The sequence below is a fragment of the Cetorhinus maximus genome, chromosome 7, assembly GCF_964194155.1.
Source record: "Cetorhinus maximus chromosome 7, sCetMax3.hap1.1, whole genome shotgun sequence".
Lineage (NCBI taxonomy): Eukaryota > Metazoa > Chordata > Chondrichthyes > Lamniformes > Cetorhinidae > Cetorhinus > Cetorhinus maximus.
The window spans coordinates 139,741,198-139,759,458 of NC_135885.1; positions in this window are offsets into that span (position 1 = coordinate 139,741,198).

An 18,261-nucleotide genomic window follows, 5' to 3' on the forward strand; every position below is an offset into this window, starting at 1 on the left:
AAAACGTGACCGTTACAGGAAGTGAATGTTGCACAACAAAAAGGACGAACAGACACAAGACTTTGAATATTTTATATGCACAGTGGTTGGCCTCCTGAGCCGTACCACATGTGGAATCAAAACCTGTAGTAGCTTGGAAAGTTGTATTTTAATATTTGCAAAGAATGTCATTTTTATAATGAAGTTCCTCTGGAATTCCCTGTTGGATTTATCAGTAACTATCTTAGAGACATAGGTCTGAATCATATCACAGTGATGTAATTAACTGAACTACACCAAAAGATTTAAAGTATTAAACACTTGGCCTGAGAGAAGAATTCTCTGAACATTTTATTCTCTTGAAACTCAAAATCAGAGAGTGTGTGTGTGCCTTGACAGCAGGCTGTAAAAGGAAGACTCCCTCCCTGACTCTCAGTTTCTCTCTCCCTCTATTTCTCTGTCCCATTTATGTTACAGGCAGTTCAGAGTGAGTTAAACATCTATCACAAAATTCTCATCAGAATAGCTCATTTGTATTTTGGAAGTCTGCATTTTGTGACTAGCAAGAGTTATCAAAGACAATGTGTCACCCAGGATCATCTAAAAGGACTTTCAGATTTACTGTGACCAGAATTCTGTTACATCAACAGGCTCAAGACCTTTTCATACTTCCCAAACTCCAGCCTCTGCAAAGACCATTTTTGGTTCGTCCTGTTAGGTCCTTGTGTATCAGTGTATCTGTTTAAAGGGGGAAAATTGTTACACATCCAAATTACAACTTGTATGTTAACCAGTTTTGTTTTTAAAAATGGAATTTATTTTATCATAAATCAGTTATTTTGTGTTTATTGAAAGAAGCCTGGTTAAAGTATTTTTATCCTGGGTATAGCAGTATCAAAGAAATATAGTTAGCTAGTTTGGTGAGGGAATTAAACATTTAAACTATTGTCGTGACCTGTGGAGAAGTGGGGCTGAAATTGACTGCACACTCCCCGCATCACGGTCCAGAACATAGATTGGGGCTTTTTACGGGGTTTGAAATGCAGACAACGAGTGATTGGATGCAGATTAATATTAATTGGTAAAGGATAAAATGACAGAGAGCAGGTTTCTTATACATTAGTAAACTAAAATGGCTCTGGAAGTTGCTAAGACTTTTCTGGGGATAGAAGATGTAACAGTAGGTTGTTTGAAATTCTTAACTAAAGCTAAACTGAGAGAGTTAGCAGATAAATGAAAGGTAAAAATTAAAGCAGGATGTCATAAGGATGATATGATTAACGTCGTTACCCAGCATTTAGAATTGCTCCTGCAAAGTGGGTTATTGGGCAGAGCTCATGAGATTTATTCGCCACTTTGGTAAGAGGTTTCGTACAATTATGATGCAGTAAAAAGGGCTATTCTTAGTGCATATGGTCCCTGAGCCATAAAGGCAAAGGTCTCAAAACATGAGGAAGCAGTCTGGGCACCTACATTGAACTTGAGAGAGTAAAGCAAAGTAATTTTGACGATTGGATACGGGCACTAAAGGTAGATGCCACATGCGAAGCTCTTGGGGAAATCATCCCCCTAGAAGAATTTAAAAATTGAATTCCTCCAATTGCTAGAAACCACTTTGAAGACAGAACAGCTACAAGAGCTAGATAGTCAGTGGAGATGGCTGATGATTATGAGCTGGTCCATAAATCCAAACCCTTTCAATCACCCCCACAAACACGAGAAGGATAGAAAGTGGGAGGGCGAAAGTAAGGCGCAGAGGCAGGGAGGAGAGGGGCAACAGGGAATATCCCGGGAACTTGTACTTAGACTGGAAAGCAAGGTGCGGAGGGCGGAGTTGATATTCAAAGGCCCGAGTGTTTCCATTGTACCAAGATGGGTCAAATTGCTGGAAGATGCACGGAAAATACATGGGACTTATCGGGATACATAAGGATGATTCAGTAAAAGATCCCCAATTGAAAATACAACAGATCAAATGTTGCACTAACTGCAGCTGTGAGTCTGAGTGTAAATACTGCTGTGAGTTCAGGGAAGGTGACCAAGATACATGAGAGTGAGCAGAAATTTTGTTGAGAGGGTAAGTAACATCCTATCCCTTTAATGAGACAACTAAATATATAATGATATTATGGGATACTGCGGCTGGTCAAACATTACTGTTGGGAAAAGGCATGACCATTCCACCAGAGAGTGCAGTAAGAGCCAAGGTATTGGTAATGGGTATTGAAGGAGGTCACAAGCTCATCCCCTTATACCAGGTGCACCAAGAGTGCAACCTTGCATCAGAGCCAGTGACCATGGGAGTCGTCTCCAGTTTGCCTGTGGACGTGGGGGGGTTGACCTGCTCCATGGCAAACACTTGTTGGGATCAAAAGTGAAAGCATCTCTAATAGCCGCAGGGAAAGCGTCTGAATCAAAAAACGCTGAAAGGGCTGGGGGAATCCAGCCAGAATCCTTAATAATACAGGGAACCAAAAATGTTTCTGATGCCTTAAAGGGGGCAAGGGAGCCTGTAAGGATTGGAGTAACTAGGCAAAGGCTGCTTTCAATCGAAGAGGCAGGGAACACCCAGCCAAATTCAGCAGAGGTGAAGAGGGTGGAGAGTGTTCAGGGTCCCTTTCAAGAAGATGTAATAATTCTCATAATGTTATTGGAATTTATTGTAAAAATAGAGTAATAGTGGGATATGTCCATGTGTCTATATGTGTCTTTTTAAAATTCATTCATGGGATGTGGGCTTCGCTGGCTGGGCCAGCATTTATTGTCCATCCCGTGTGTGAGTGTTTGTGTGTGAGACTTAATTGAATTAGTTTGGATGCTTTGATCTAAGAAGAGAGATTAGGTTTGAAATGTCAATTAGATATACGTGGGGAAGTTTAGAAACAGGTGTCAAGGGAACATTTGCATTTTGAAATAAACCATACTAGATTGTTTTCAAAGCAGGGGTGAAATGTGTCACCTAGCCAGGTGAAATTTAGAAACAGTTATTTTTCCCAAAGATTATTGGTAAAGCTTAGTGCTATGAGAGGGTTTTATTATCAGGGAGATAAAGTCCAAAGACATAGTGAAACAATGGGTTCAAGTCATTCAAAGAGGAAGGTATATATAGAGAAGAGAATACTGTTTGTAAGGGAAGGCATTGTTAAGATATTACAAATGTGCGAAAAGCTTTCAGAATCTATGCCTCAAGCTGCTATCCTCAAAGGGCTGAAGTTAAGAAAACTCACTTGGAATTCGACTTGTTCAGTGTATCATGTTTCTTTGCCTGGGTCTTTTAAAATCTATGTGTCTTACTGTTGCCCTAACAAAAGTGTAACTGGGAGTTAGATTGATTAGGGGAGTTAGAAGTTATCATAGTAGTAATTTGTAGATCTATGTATGTACTTAAAATCATTTCTCTTATTAATGAATGTTTAATCTAGTTTTATAAAAACCTACAAGACTTGGTGGTCTTATTACTACTGAATTCAAGGCACACATCTCGGAATTTATACAAATTGAAAATTAGTTTTGACAGTTGTTTCAAGTTTCCCTCTGGGATTTGAACAGCTCAGCATTTACCATCAACTGTGTCATAACAGTCCCAAAAAGAGGTATTAGGAACTGTGAGGGATGGAGTTGTTGAGAAACAGCTACTAGAATTTAAAAAGGCCAAGGTTAAGTCCATGGAATTAATGGAGGTCCAGGAAGGACTGGTGGGATTGAAACTGAATGAAAGAGAATGACCCGGAAATTCGTTCAGTAGATATGTTGTATGCAAAATTAAACGAGGAGCAGGGAAGTTTCAAGACAAGTAAGGAAACAGTGAGATAAGTCCTATGCACAGCTGCAGAGCCACTTGAAGTTAAAAGGGCCAAAGACAGACCAGCAGACATAAAAGAGGTGCATGAGGGACCTGTAAAGTATAAATAACTAGAGAGGAATAGGCCAATGATCAATTTGGCAGACAGCTTCATGGTAGACAAGCAAGCTGAGACCCAAACATTTCAACCAGGGGATGAAATGTTAGTGTTATTGCCTTTACAGAAGGAATCTCTAAAAGCACGGCTCAGTGGTCCCTCCAAGGTAATTAAGAGGTTGGGAAAGTAAATTATTTGATTGACACTCCAGACCATAGGATAAAGAGTCGGCTGTGTCACATCATATGTTCAAGCAATACCATCATAGGGAGGAGAATAAGGAGGAGCAGGTATGTCAGGTAGTAATGAGAGCAGAAGATGAAGGAGACAGTGAAAGTGAGGCAGAAGAATATTTAGACAGTTCACCAACTGAACCTCCTACTATTCGGTTAGCTAATTCTCAAATATTAGGACAGTTAAACACCTTATCTGCATACTTAGAGATAGGACAGCAGAAAGACAGAGTGAAGTCACTTAAAATATTTGAAGGCATCTGTAGAGATCAAACAGTCTGTACAACTTTAGCCACACATGATGTGGATAAAGCAAAATCTTTTATAAAACAACACATTTATCGCTTAAGCCTGGAGAAGCAGTCTAAGGTGGAATCAGAAATATAGAAAAATCACTTAATTGAACCAAGTCAAAATAGTTAGAGCTCTCCAGTAGTGTTGGTGCATAAACCTAATGGGTCATCTGGATTCTGTATAGATAACAGAAACATTAATGCAGCAACCGAACCAGACTCTTACCCAGTCCCTCGTTTAGAAGATTGTATTGACAGGGGGGTTGGCAGTGCCACATTCCTCACTAAGGTAGATTTATTGAATGGATACGGGCAAGCACCTTTAACATTGTGAGTTAAGGAGATATCAGCTTTTGTCACACTGAATGGGCTATACAAACGTTGAGTGATGCTATTTGGACTAAAAAATGCTCCCGCCACTTCCCAAAGACTATTGAATCAAGTTGTAACTAATGTTCCTAACTGCGTGGACAATGTATTGATTTACAGCTGCTGTTGGAAAGATTGCTTAAAACAATTAAAAACCCTATTTAAACAAATGCAGTTGGCGGATCTCGTTAATAAGCCTTGCCAAGACTGAATTCGTAAAAGCTTGAGCAATCTACAAAGGGGATGTCATAGGGAAAGGACAGGTATCGCTAAGAGTAGTGAAGGTACAGGCTTTGGTGGAATTCCCTGCCCCTAACACTAAATGAGAAATCATGAGATTTTTGGGGATGTGTGGCTTCTGACATAAGTTTGTGCCAAACTTCAGCACAATAGCTGCTCCACTAACAAACTTGTTGCAAAAGAAGGCAGAGGTAGACTGGTCAGGAGAGTGCCAGGCAGTTTTTGAGATGTTGAAGACAATTGTATCTCAGGAATTGGTGGTGGCTGCCGCTAACTTCACTAAACCCTTCAAGGTGGCAATCGATGCCAGCGACTTGGGGATGTCTTATTGCAAGGAGATGAATCGGGCATAGAAAAACCAGTGGGGTACTTTTCTAAAAAGTAAAATCAACGTCAAAGCAATACTCCACAATAGGAAAGGAAGCCCTGGGATTGTTACTGGCTCTAAAACATTTTGAGTTATATGTCCATCATGGCTGTAAAGAAACCCTAATGTACACTGACCATAATCCCTTGGCCTTTGTAGAAAAGCTTACGGCTCAGAATGCCAGACTGTTCCGATGGAGTTTGCTCCTACAGCTTTATAACTTATAGATTGTCCATATTGCTGGGAAATATAACTGGTGATGCGTTATCCAGACTGTAATTTTTGTCAGAATAACATGGTGTGGTCCCATTAGCTGATATCTTGTGGAATCACAGGAACTGCTGATTGCTTCATTCCAAGTGGCTTAGTTGAAGTGTTGAACATATTGTTGAACCACTGCCATTCCATCCTGGCAGGCTGCTGACTGGTTGGCTGGTGGGAGAGCAGCAAGCCTCCTAATGATGTTGGTTGTTTAAAAGTGGTTTATTCTTTACTTTTGTATAATCATATTATTCATTCATTTGCCAACTTTCCCTTCAATTTCATCAGATAATTATTTTCCAATGCATCACTGGTTCAAATTTCACTTTGCAATCTTCTCTCAAGCCTGTATAAATGGGCATTTCTGATTGTGTTCCTCCTGCCCTGTGTCTGGAACCCCTTATAAAATCAGGCCTCAATCTCCATGTCAACTTTTAGAAGATTGGGGAATCCATAAAGCACACAAATCTTATACAGTATAAGGATGCAAACCATGCCATGCTGTGTCTTATAGATTATCCAGCTACAGGGTAAGAATGGAAGAAAAATCTAGCTCTTGCATGCTTTATCTGAGCAACTGTCAACCGACAGGAAAACCATACTGCTCTTGCTCATGTTCATCACTTGTAATTACATGGAATGTACATAGGGAAATAGGCCTTTCAGCCCAACTATTCCATGCTGGTATTTAAGGTCACACGAGTCTCACTCAACCCCTCTGCATCCCACCTTATCAACATATATTTCTATTCCTATCTCACTTCTGTTTATCAATCCCCACCTTAAATGCATCTGTTCATCGCAACCGCTCTTTGTTGGAGTGAGTTCCACATTCTCACCACTTTGTTTGTGAAGAGGTTCCTCCTGAATCCCCTATGAATTGGTGAGTAGCTATTGTAGAAGCATGTGTCTGAATTATACGACACTCCCCACAAACACTGTCTAAAATGTTGGGGAGGAGCCTGCCAAGAAGAACAGTGTCCGCCCACAGCCATTTAAAGGTCAATATGCCGGAAGTAAACTTGAGGCAGGACTTCCATGATTCTTGATCAGGAAGTCCTGCCTTAGAGAGCTGCCTGACAACCAGAGGCCGGCAGCTTTCTAGTACTTCAGGGTGGGTGTGCATCTTTGGGTTAGTATTTGTGTATATCTTTGGCGGTCTCATTGGATGCAAAATTGGCAGCCCCAGCGAGGGGGTGAGAGGAGCGAGGGGGCCAGGGAGCTGGAGTTTGATAGGCCAAGGGCAACCTGGGGAGCGGTAACATTTGGGGCGTATCTCTGCTGAGCCCAGGGGTCATCAATAGCTCATTTAAGGGCATCAGTTGGCCCACTGGTGGTCAGAATCACAGAATCACACAGTGCAGAAGAGGCCCTTCGGCCGTCGAGTCAGGCCGTTAGTGTAATTGCATTAGGGCAGGTCTGGGTGGGCAGGCAGTAGGTAAGCCTCCTGATGGATTTAACCAGCTGCCTCTCACCTTCAAGCCCATTGGGGAATGTAAAAGCTAGCCCATGATCCCGAATTCTGGTCTCCTCCACAAATGGAAAGATCTTCTCCACAACTACCCTACCAGACACTCCTCTCCCTTCTCATTTCTAGAGGAAAGAGCCATAGCCTGCTCCCTCTTTCCAGTTAGGAATAACCTATAGGTCACGGCATCATTCTTGAAATGAGTGACCTTCATGCATTTGTGGTTGAAGAACCTTATGTTTCGCTGGTGGGTCATTGGGTCACTCTCCTGCTGTTCTAATTGATTACTGTATCCATTCAAGTTCAGTCAGGAGTTCTCTCCTTCAATTCTAATCCTAAAATAGACTAACATGTTTCATTTTCACAGCAGATTATCCTTATGCACCATCTCAATCGGACTTGTAGCACACGATTGACTGACAGCTCCTATGTCCTTGAGTTATGTTCCCTTGATGCTCTGACTATCCATTAGCATTGCTTTAAACTAACAATACAAGAAACCCCTGAAGGTGACAGCAGCTGATTTAAACAAGTAGTGCTGTAAAAGTATCTACAAGCGCTGTAAAGGGACAAGTTTAACACCTTTATTAAGCATTACTGCTATTGCGAAAGAAGGCAAAAAAATGGGTTAAATCACGTTTGATTTTGCTATGAGACCCATAACTGTAGACAATTTCTTCAATGAGGAAGTTTGAGTACAATACTTGGGCTCATTTAAAGAATGATGTCTCAAATAATGAAGACTGGGTGGTCCATCTTTTAGCAAAACCAGAAAACATGGCCTGCACTTGAAATAAGATAAATTCAAAACTAATCTGTGGACACACTGGGGGCAGTTTTAACCCTAACTGACTGGGTGATAAACCCATGAGATTAGAGGGAAACACAGAATTTACATCCTGCCCAACAGGAACAATTTTAACCCATCCCAGATAGTCAGCATATTGACGGCATTGGGTTTGTGTTGGCTTTAAAATGTTTGCCCTTCCGCCCCCATTCTCCCCTCCCCCCAAAAAACTTTATTCTCTATGCAAAAGAGTATTATTGGATGGGTATAAAATATGCGTTCTACCTGATCCTGTGGGTTTCTCACCAGGAGAGTTGAGCTAAAATTACCTCTGTTACTTCAGTGAGCAAGTTTTTAATCTATGAAAGGGGAAGTGCTGAAAGCAGCCAGTTTTCTTCCTAATTCAGGCCTAAAAGGTTTCCTTCGGAATATTAATATTTTGGGATTCAGTGTTTGACACAACAGTTATACTCACCAAGTCTCAATTTGTCACTTCCTACTATCCTGCAGATACCACCAATCCCAAAGTACCCAGATGGCAGGCTCCCAAATGGTGGGACAAGTGTTGATCAGATGTCTGACCCTCTGGAACTCATTTGCCATAAACGTGTTCAGGTTTTCTGGCTTCACATCCCTTCTTTTAGGGTAATTATTTCCCAATTATGGACATGTCTGGATCTGTTGCAGAGCATTTGATAGAGATTGATTGAATCATCCTCAACAACTCCATTACTGTGGTAAGGTGAAGTGGATGGACCTTGATCTTCTTTTGTTTAGCAATTCCTATGTTCTTACTAATATACCGTAGAATCAAGCTTTTGATCCAGTTCTTCCTGCAAAAGTTCCTAATGCTCAAACGCAAAACCTGCGTAGCAGAGTAGGTAGCTGAATAAAACGAGCTCCAAAATGGGTGTCCGATATAAAAGAAAACTGCCAGATGGTCAACACTCATTGTAATTTACATGTGGGAAGCCGGAGATGCTGTTGCTGCTGAGAGTGTTACCTCACTCAGTTTTTGAACTTAATCATGCGGGTTCACGCACTATGCAGCACGAGCTATCACATTCAACAAATGGAGTCCTGTGACCTTTCAGATAACTGTGAATGTGTAAAACTTCACAGGAATAGGTATCAAAGGTGTCATGATCTGATTTGGGACCATTAGCATTTAAAGAGAAATCCAAACACCCAGCGAGTTAACTAACAGGACTGCGGCACAAGATTTCAAGTTTTAAACCAACACAGCATTTTCCCGTCGGCGAGCAGGAAGCGGGCCCACGCGCCGACATGTAAAATGACACACGATGGTGTCGGGCGAGCGTCCACCGAACTGTCAAAGGCCTATTAAGGCCTGTTAAAAATTAATTCACTCAATTTAATGAGCTGCCCGTCCAACCTTAAGGTTGGTGAGCAGGCGAAGAGCCCAGGTGGCCTTCGCATTTTGATGAGGTTTCATGAGCTGCTTTAAAATCTAATAAAAATTTATACATTTATTCTTTGACATGTCCCAGCTCATGTGATAGTGGCACACGAGGGGACATGTTTTAAAAGTTTGAAAATCATTGATTTTAAAGTTTAAGACTGAAATAAATCTCTGCGCTCCTTCGCGCGCATAGGAATCCCCACCCGCCCACACAGGGAGCGCATAGCGCTTCCGGGCGTGCGTCACGATGGGCGGGCCTTAATTGGCCCGCCTACATAAAATGGCGGCACGGCCCCGATGGGGGGCACCGATTGGGTTCGCACCTGCCCCTGCCCACCCCGCGCAACCCCGCCCATCCCACACAACCCCGCCAACGGGGGGAACTTTCTGGCCATAAACTTTATTGTAGATGGAACAAATTAAACCAGGCATTTTAAGTTAACATTATAACTGATACCCACATATACCATGCACAGAGGTTTACTTCACACTTCTCCCAAGAATTCCCTGATATATTGTGATACCTTAAAGTTATTTACCTTGGTAGAGACTGTTGTAATATGCTTTGAAGGAACATAGATATATTGCCACAAGTTATGTTCTAAAACAAGTGAACCAGGAACGAGATATTCACAACAAAGTTGGCTATTAAAATGATGCAAGACTTAGTTCTGAAATGAAAATGACAGATATTGTGCCATATTGTGTCTATTTCCATACATAAAGCCTGCATCATGTGCTTTATGTTTTGAATGCATAATGCAGTGGTCTTATTGTCACATCTACATGAGACGATGGGGAGAAAAGGCAATGATACAGATAATGCCACAGACACCACCATCACTATCCCTGGGTATGTCCTCTCCCATTGGCAGAACAGACCCAGCAGAGGTGGCGGCACAGTGGTTTACAGTCAGGAGGGAGTTACCCTGGGAGTCCTCAACATTGATTCCAGACCCCATGAAATCTCATGGCATCAGGTCAAACATGGGCAAGGAAACCTCCTGCTGATTACCACGTACCGTCCTCCCTCAGTTGATGAATCAGTGCTCCTCCGTGTTGAACATCACTTGGAGGAAGCACTGAGGGTGGCAAGGGCACAGAATGTATTCTGGATGGGGGACTTCAATGCCCATCACCAACAGTACCTCGGTAGCACCACTACTGACCGAGCTGGCCAAGTCCTAAATGACATAGCTGCTAGACTGGGTCTGTGGCAGGTGGTGAGGGAACCAACAAGGGGGAAAAACATACTTGACCTCATCCTCACCAACCTGCCTGCCACAGATGCATCTGCCAATGACAGTATTGCCGAGTGGATGATCCATCTCGGCTTCCTCCAGAGGTCCCCAGCGTCAGAGACGCCAGTCTTTAGCCAATTCGATTCACTCCACTTTAAAACCAAGAAGCGGCTGAAGGCATTGGATATGGCAAAGGCTTTGGGCCCTGACAATATTCTGGCAATAGTACTGAAGACTTGCGCTCCAGAACTTGCCACGTTCATAGGCAAGCTGTTCCAGTACAGCTACAACGCTGACATCTACCGGCTATGTGGAAAATTGCCCAGGTATGTCCTGTACACAAAAAACAGGACAGATCTAACCCAACCAATTACCACTCCATCAGCCTATTCTCGACCATCAGTAAAGTGATGGAAGGGGTCACCAACAGTGCTATCAATGGCATTTGCTTAGCAATTGCCTGCTCACTGACACCCAGTTTTGGATCTGTCAGGACCACTCAACTCCTGACCTCATTACAGCCTTGGTTCAAACATGGACAAAAGAGCTGAACTCCCGAGGTGAGGTGAGAGTGACTGCCCTTGACATCAAGGCAGCATTTGACCGAGTGTGGCATCAAGGAGCCCTAGCAAAATTGGAGTCAATGGGAATCAGGGGGAAAACTCTCCGCTGGTTGGAGTCATAATTAGCACAAAGGAAAAAAGTTGTGGCTGTTGGAGGTCAGTCATCTCAGCTCCAGGACATCACGGTAGATGTTCCTCAGGGTAGTGTCCTAGGCCCAAACATCTTTAGCTGCTTCTTCATTGACCTTCCTTCCAGCATAAGGTCAGCAGTGGGAATATTTGCTGATGATTGCACAATGTTCAGCACCATTCGCGACTCCTCAAATACTGAAGCAGTCCATGTCCAAATGCAGCAAGACCTGGACAACATCCAGGCTTGGGCTGACAAGCGGCAATGACAAGTGTCAGGCAATGACTATCGCCAACAAGAGAGAATCTAACCATCCCCTGTTGATGCTCAATGCATTACAATCACTGAATGCCCCATTAGCAACCTCCTGGGGGTTACCATTGACCAGAAACTGTACTGAACTAGCCATATAAATACTGTGGCTACAAGAGCAGGTCAAAGGCTAGGAATCATGTGACAAATGACTCATCTCCTGACTCCCCAAAGCCTGTCCACTATCCACAAGGCACAAGTCAAGAAGCGTGGATGAGTGCAGTTCACACAACACTCAAGACGCTTGACATCATCCAGGACAAAGCAGCCCACTTGATTGGCACCACATCCACAAACATTCACTCTCTCCACTAATGGCGCACAGTAGCAGCAGTGTGTGTACCATCTACAAGATGCACTGCAGGAATTCACCAAGGCTCCTTAGACAGCATCTTCTAAACCTACGACCACTACCATCTAGAAGGACAAGGGCAGCAGATATATTGGAGCACCCCCACCTGGAAGTTCCCCTCCAAGTCACTCACCATCCTGACTTGGAAATATATCACTGTTCTTTCACTGACAATGGGCCAAAATCCTGGAGCTCCCTTCCTAACAGTACTGTGGGTGTACCTACAGCACATCGACTGCAGAGGTTCAAGCTCATCACCGCCTTCTCTAGGGCAACTAGGGATGGGCAATAAATGCTGTCCCAGCCAGCGAAGACCACATCCCGTAAATGAACAAAGAAATATATACCTGAGGCACTCTCTGCCCTTACAGGTGGATGTAAAAGATCCCAAACCACTATTTTGAAGAATTGCAGGGGAGTTATCCCTGGTACCTTGGACAATAATTATCCCCTAATTAACATAACAAAAACAGATTATCTGTTCATTATCTGAATTGCTGTTTGTAGGCCCTTGCTGTGTGTGGATTGATGTTGTGTTTCCTACATTACAATAGTGACGTCCTGAGGTCATGAAAGTCACTATATAATACAACCGTTGTCTTAGCTAAGAGTGTGACTGTCACAGGAAGTGAATGTTGCACAACAGAAACGATTAACAGACACACGACTTGGGATATTTTACACGCACAGTGGTTGATCTACTGAGCCGTACACATGTGGCATCAATACCTGTAGCAGCTTGGAAAGTTTTATTTTAATATTTGCAAATAATGTAGATTTTGTAAATAAGTTCCTCCCGAATTCCCTATTGGTTTTATTAGTAGCCACCTTAGAGTCATCGGTCTGAATTATATGACAGCGATGAAATTAACAGAACTACTCCAAAACTTTTCAAGTTTTAAATTCTGAGGAACCTTTTTTTTTAGGGAAATTGGAAGGACATTGAATTTTGCACACTCTTCCCTCCTGAGTTGTTTTTAAAAGTCTACAAGTTTAATTCTGGACTGTTAACAGGCCATTTCTTTTAAAAATCCACAGGTAAACAACTAGGGCCAGGGTTTTCTGTTGGCAGGGTTGTGGGGGAGCGGGACCGGGAGTGGGCGTAGGCGGCCTGGACCCGATCGCCGCCCATGATCGGGTCCGCGCCGCCATTTTGCGCAGGCGGGTCAATTAAGACCTGCCGAGCGTATTTAACGACTCCCATGGATAGCGGGAGTGTCCGGGCGGCGGCGGTGAACGTGCACAGGCCGCCGGGTCCAATGGCGACCCGGCAGTCTGTTTAAAAGAAGGCCTGGCCGCCTCCTGTAGTCTGCTCACAATGGCCAGTTCCAGGCCGCAGCAGAGGGGTTCGGGTGAGCAGGCCAGGCTGCAGGGTCTGCCCCAGGAGCAGGGCAGGCTGCAGGGTAGGCCAGCGGGGGGGCCAATGTGCCCCTTGTTTTCCTGATGACTGCCTTGCTCCCCACCTCGAGGAGGTGGCAGCACGGCGGGAGGTGTTGGTCCCCCAGGATGGGTGGAGGAGGCCCCCCCGACATGATGAATCGTGCCTGGGAGGAGGTGACGGAGGTGATGAGCTCCCGCGTCGTGGTGCGGCACACCTGGATCCAGTGCCGCAAGCGCTTCAACAGTTTGTTGCGCTCTTACAGGGTGAGTACTATGTTGGCAATGGGCATTTAACCCAGCAGGTAGCCTTACCCTCTGCCCACCGCCCCCCCAAAGTCTCAGTGTGGTGACTGCATTGAGGGCAGTTTTCCTTTGCTGGGTGGGCCAGCAGATAGTGCCCATGCTGAGGTCAGCCTGAGTGGGTCATGAGGAGATGAGTTTTCCCCCGCAGCATCTGTTGATCTGAGTCCCACGTGACTAGTTTGGGGGCAACCTGGAGGAGCTGCACCTCCGCGCAGACTCAGGATTCCACATGTCCTAGTCAGGGTGATGAGGTGGTGGAAGGGGAGCTTCAAGGTGGCGTGGCAGTGAACCCTCTGCTGCCCTCTATGCTGCACGTGCTTGTGCCTCCTTCCTATGGGAGGAAATGCCATGTGGTTCCTAATGTGATGTAGGCAGCAACGGGGTGAGGAGGCACTGGAGGCCTGATATGTTCCACTCTGGTTGGGGTGTGCTGTGTGCGAACAGAGTCCATGTGCAATTTGCCCTAATCAATGCTTTTCTCTCTTTTTCAGGAGAAGAATGCGCAGAACGCGGCTGAGTGTGTGAGGACTGGAGGCGGCCAGGCACAGCTCTCCATACTAAACCGCTTAGAGCAGGAGGCCCTTGAACTGGGGAGGCGCCATACACCCAGGTCTACTGGTGTCGGTGAGGCTGGTGTATTTATGCCCAACAGTGAGGTCAGCATTGTCCTCCCAACAGCCATAGCACTGAGATTGTTAAATTAGTAATTGTTGCAACATTGCTGGGCCATTGGTTTTGGAAGGTTAAGTGCATAATGAGCCAGCGGCACAGGGATGCACTTTGTCATTGTCTGCACACTAACTGATCCACTATCCTTGTTCTTCCTTTCAGCATCAGCGGAGCAGGGCCGGGAGGAGGAGCAGCAGATGCCCCCTCTCACACCTGAGTGGCCTGAAGTCTCACCAGCATCAGACCATCTCTGCCAGGCAGGCACCAGCGCAGATACTAGCACCTCGATGGAAATTAGGACAATGGCTAGTGTCCCAGGGCACAGTGGTGATGGCACTTCACACTCGCTGGAGGAGCTGGCAGAGACAGAGAGTGCCCATGGCGCCAGCAGTTGGAGAACTGCAGGGGACCAGGCACATGCTCAGTCGGTGCCTGATGATGTGCCTCTGGAGTCGTCCGCGATGCAGCAAGTGCAGGAAATGCGGCCGGGTGTGCGGGAACATCTGGGGGTGATACACGAGGCTATGTTTGGCATGGTGTCCATGGTGGAGGAGTCTACGCGGACGATCACTGAAGCAATGAGATACAAGTCCGAGCGCCGAGCGTCCTCCATGGACAGAATGGTGACTCTCGTGGAGAGACTCCTCCAGGAGACCCATCAGGGCTTCCTGGGGATGCGCTCGGACCAGCAAGCCCTCACATCGGCATTGACCTCAGCTGGTCACTGCCAGTGTGGCAGATGGTGTGGGCATCAAGCTTCCCACCTCATTGCCCATCCATCCACGGTGAGCAGGGAGGTCCGAAGTGACCTCACCTTGGCACAGCAGCTGCTTGGCATCTCTGCGGGCTCCTCTCAGGACGCTGCAGATGAGGGCGGCAGCTCCTCCAACCCTGTCCCAGTGACCGTACCATCCGGTGAGACTGCAACGACTGGGGAGATGCCAGCTGTGGAACTGGCAGCTCCCTCCCAGGCGGGGCCAGCACAGGCTCCACGGGCCAGAGGGCAGCCACCAAGGTCATTGAGGCCAATAGGACAGCAGAGTCAGCAGGCTGGCTCAGATGCCACTCCAAGCAATGGGGCAGCACCAAGACTTGGCACCCATAAACAAAAGCATAAGGCACATTAGGCACACCATGGGTTTTTCATTGGTGCTTTTGTGTTGGCCCGAGATTAGGTCCTTATGATTTCCGTTTGATTGTTAACACTATTGCTTTCTCTTTGTGATAAGTTCTTCTGCTTCAGACATTAAATGCAGATGTGTGACCATGGCTGAGGATGTCTCGTTTCACCTGCATGTGTATGGTTGACAGAAGTGTAATGAGTGATTACAAAAACAGAATTACCTGGAAAAACTCAGCAGGTCTGGCAGCATCGGCGGAGAAGAAATCAGTTAACGTTTTGAGCCTTCATGGCCCTTCGGCAGAACTGGAGCATAGTTAGAAGAAGGGAGAAATATAAATTGGTTTAAGGTCGGTGGGGGGGGGGGGGGGGGGCGGGGGTGGAGAGAGACACATTGAGGGTGTGGTGATTGTGGAGATGAGCAGATAATCAAAAGATGTCACAGACAAAAGGGTCAAAGAGGTGTTGAAGGTGGTGGTATTTGTCTGAGAAAAGTGCTAATTAAGAATGGAAGACAGGATATTCAAAGTACAGCTCTAGTGGGGGTGGGGTGGAAAGACTAAAGGTTTTAGTTTTAGATTTAAAAATAATGGAAATAGGTGGGGAAAGAAGAATCTATATAAATTATTGAAAAAAAAGGCGGGTGGGGGGGGAAAAGAAACGGGATGGGGATGGGGGGAGGGGGAGTTTAAGATCTAAAGTTGTTGAATTCAATATTCAGCCCGGAGGGCTGTAAAGTACCTAGTCGGAAGATGAGGTGCTGTTCCTCCAGTTTGCGTTGGGCTTCACTGGAACAATGCAGCAAGCCAAGGACAGACATGTTGGCAAGAGAACAGGGTGGAGTGTTAAAATGGCAAGCGACAGGGAGGTTTGGGTCTTTCTTGCGGACAGACCGCAGGTGTTCCGCAAAACGGTCGCCCAGTTTGCGTTTGGTCTCTCCAATGTAGAGGAGACCGCATTGGGAGCAACGAATGCAGTAGACTAAGTTAGGGGAAATGCAAGTGAAATGCTGCTCCACTTGAAAGGAGTGTTTGGGCCCTTGGACGGTGAGGAGAGAGGAAGTAAAGGGGCAGGTGTTGCATCTTCTGCGTGGGCATGGGGAGGTGCCATAAGTGGGGGTTGAGGAGTAGGGGGTGATGGAGGAGTGGACCAGGGTGTCCCGGAGGGAACGATCCCTACGGAATGCCGTCAGGGGGGGTGAAGGGAAGATGTGTTTGGTGGTGGCATCATGCTGGAGTTGGCGGAAATGGCGGAGGATGATCCTTTGAATGCGGAGGCTGGTGGGGTGATAAGTGAGGACAAGGGGGACCCTATCATGTTTCTGGGAAGGAGGAGAAGGCGTGAGGGAGGATGCGCGGGATATGGGCCGGACACGGTTGAGAGCCCTGTCAACGACCGCGGATGGAAAACCTCGGTTAAGGAAGAAGGAGGACATGTCAGAGGAGCTGTTTTTGAAGGTAGCGTCATCAGAACAGATGCGACGGAGGCGAAGGAACTGAGAGAATGGGATGGAGTCTTTACAGGAAGCGGGGTGTGAGGAGCTGTAGTCGAGGTAGCTGTGGGAGTCGGTAGGCTTGTAATGGATATTGGTGGACAGTCTATCATCAGAAATTGAGACAGAGAGGTCAAGGAAGGGAAGAGAAGTGTCAGAGATGGACCATGTGAAGATGATGGAGTAATGAGTGATTTACTGGACATTCAGCTTTATTTACAAGGCCCTTAGTTAGTGCTGCTGACCTGGCAGATTTTGTACTTAGGTGTCGAGTATCAAGGCGGCAGCCCAGGCTTGTCCTGGTGATCCATCTGTGTTGCGCTGCTGAACGTTTGTTGGATTAAAGCATCCCGGGTGTCCCTGCCTCCCTGGAGTAGTCCCGGGTCAGCGTCTATCCCCTCAGCAGTGCCTTGAGCGTGCTTATCCTCGGACTCACTGCTGGACTCATCGTGTGCAGCCGCAGCCACTGCGTCAATGTCTTCATCGTCCACTGTGTCCCCCCTTTCCAGCGAGAGATTGTGGAGAGCGCAGCATGCAACCACTATCAGCGACACACGATCTGGGGGGTACTGGAGTGTACCCTCTGAGCGGTCCAGACATCGGAAACGCATCTTGAGATAACCAATGGCTCTCTCCACCACAGCCCTTGTGGTGCTGTGGCTCCTATTGTACCGCTGCTCAGCTTCTGTTCTTGGATGGCGGAGAGGTGTCATGAGCCACCTTCTGAGGGGATAGCCCTTGTCACCCAACAGCCATCCATCCAGCTGGGCTGGAGCACTGAAGAGCCCCGGCACCTGGGAGTGTCTGAGGATGTAAGCGTTGTGGGAGCTGCCTGGGTACCTTGCACAGACTTGTAGAATCAGCATCCTGTGATCACACACTATCTCCACATTCATGGAGTGGAAGCCCTTCCTGTTGACGAAGGCACCGGGCTCACCCGCTGGCGCCTGGATGGCCACATGTGTACAGTCTATTGTACCCTGGATACAGGGGAAGCCAGCAATGGCTGCAAATCCTCTGGCTCGCTGTGCCTGACTTGCCTGGTCACAGCGGAAGTGGATGAAGGTCAATGCACGTCTGAACAGAGCGCCTGTCACCTGCTTGACACAAGTGTGGACAGCTGATTGGGAGACACCGCAAAGATCACCCATCGATCCCTGGAAGGAGCCAGAGGCATAGAAGTTGAGGGCAACTGTGACCTTCAGAGCCACTGGCATGGGGTGTCCACTCACACAGTTAGGGGAGATCTCAGGCCCAATCATCTGACAGATATAGTTGACTGTCTCCCTTGACAGTCGGAGCCTCCTTCGGCACCGCACCTCAGACATATTGAGGTAGCTGCTTTGCTGCCTGTATACCCTGGCAGCAGGATAGTGGCAT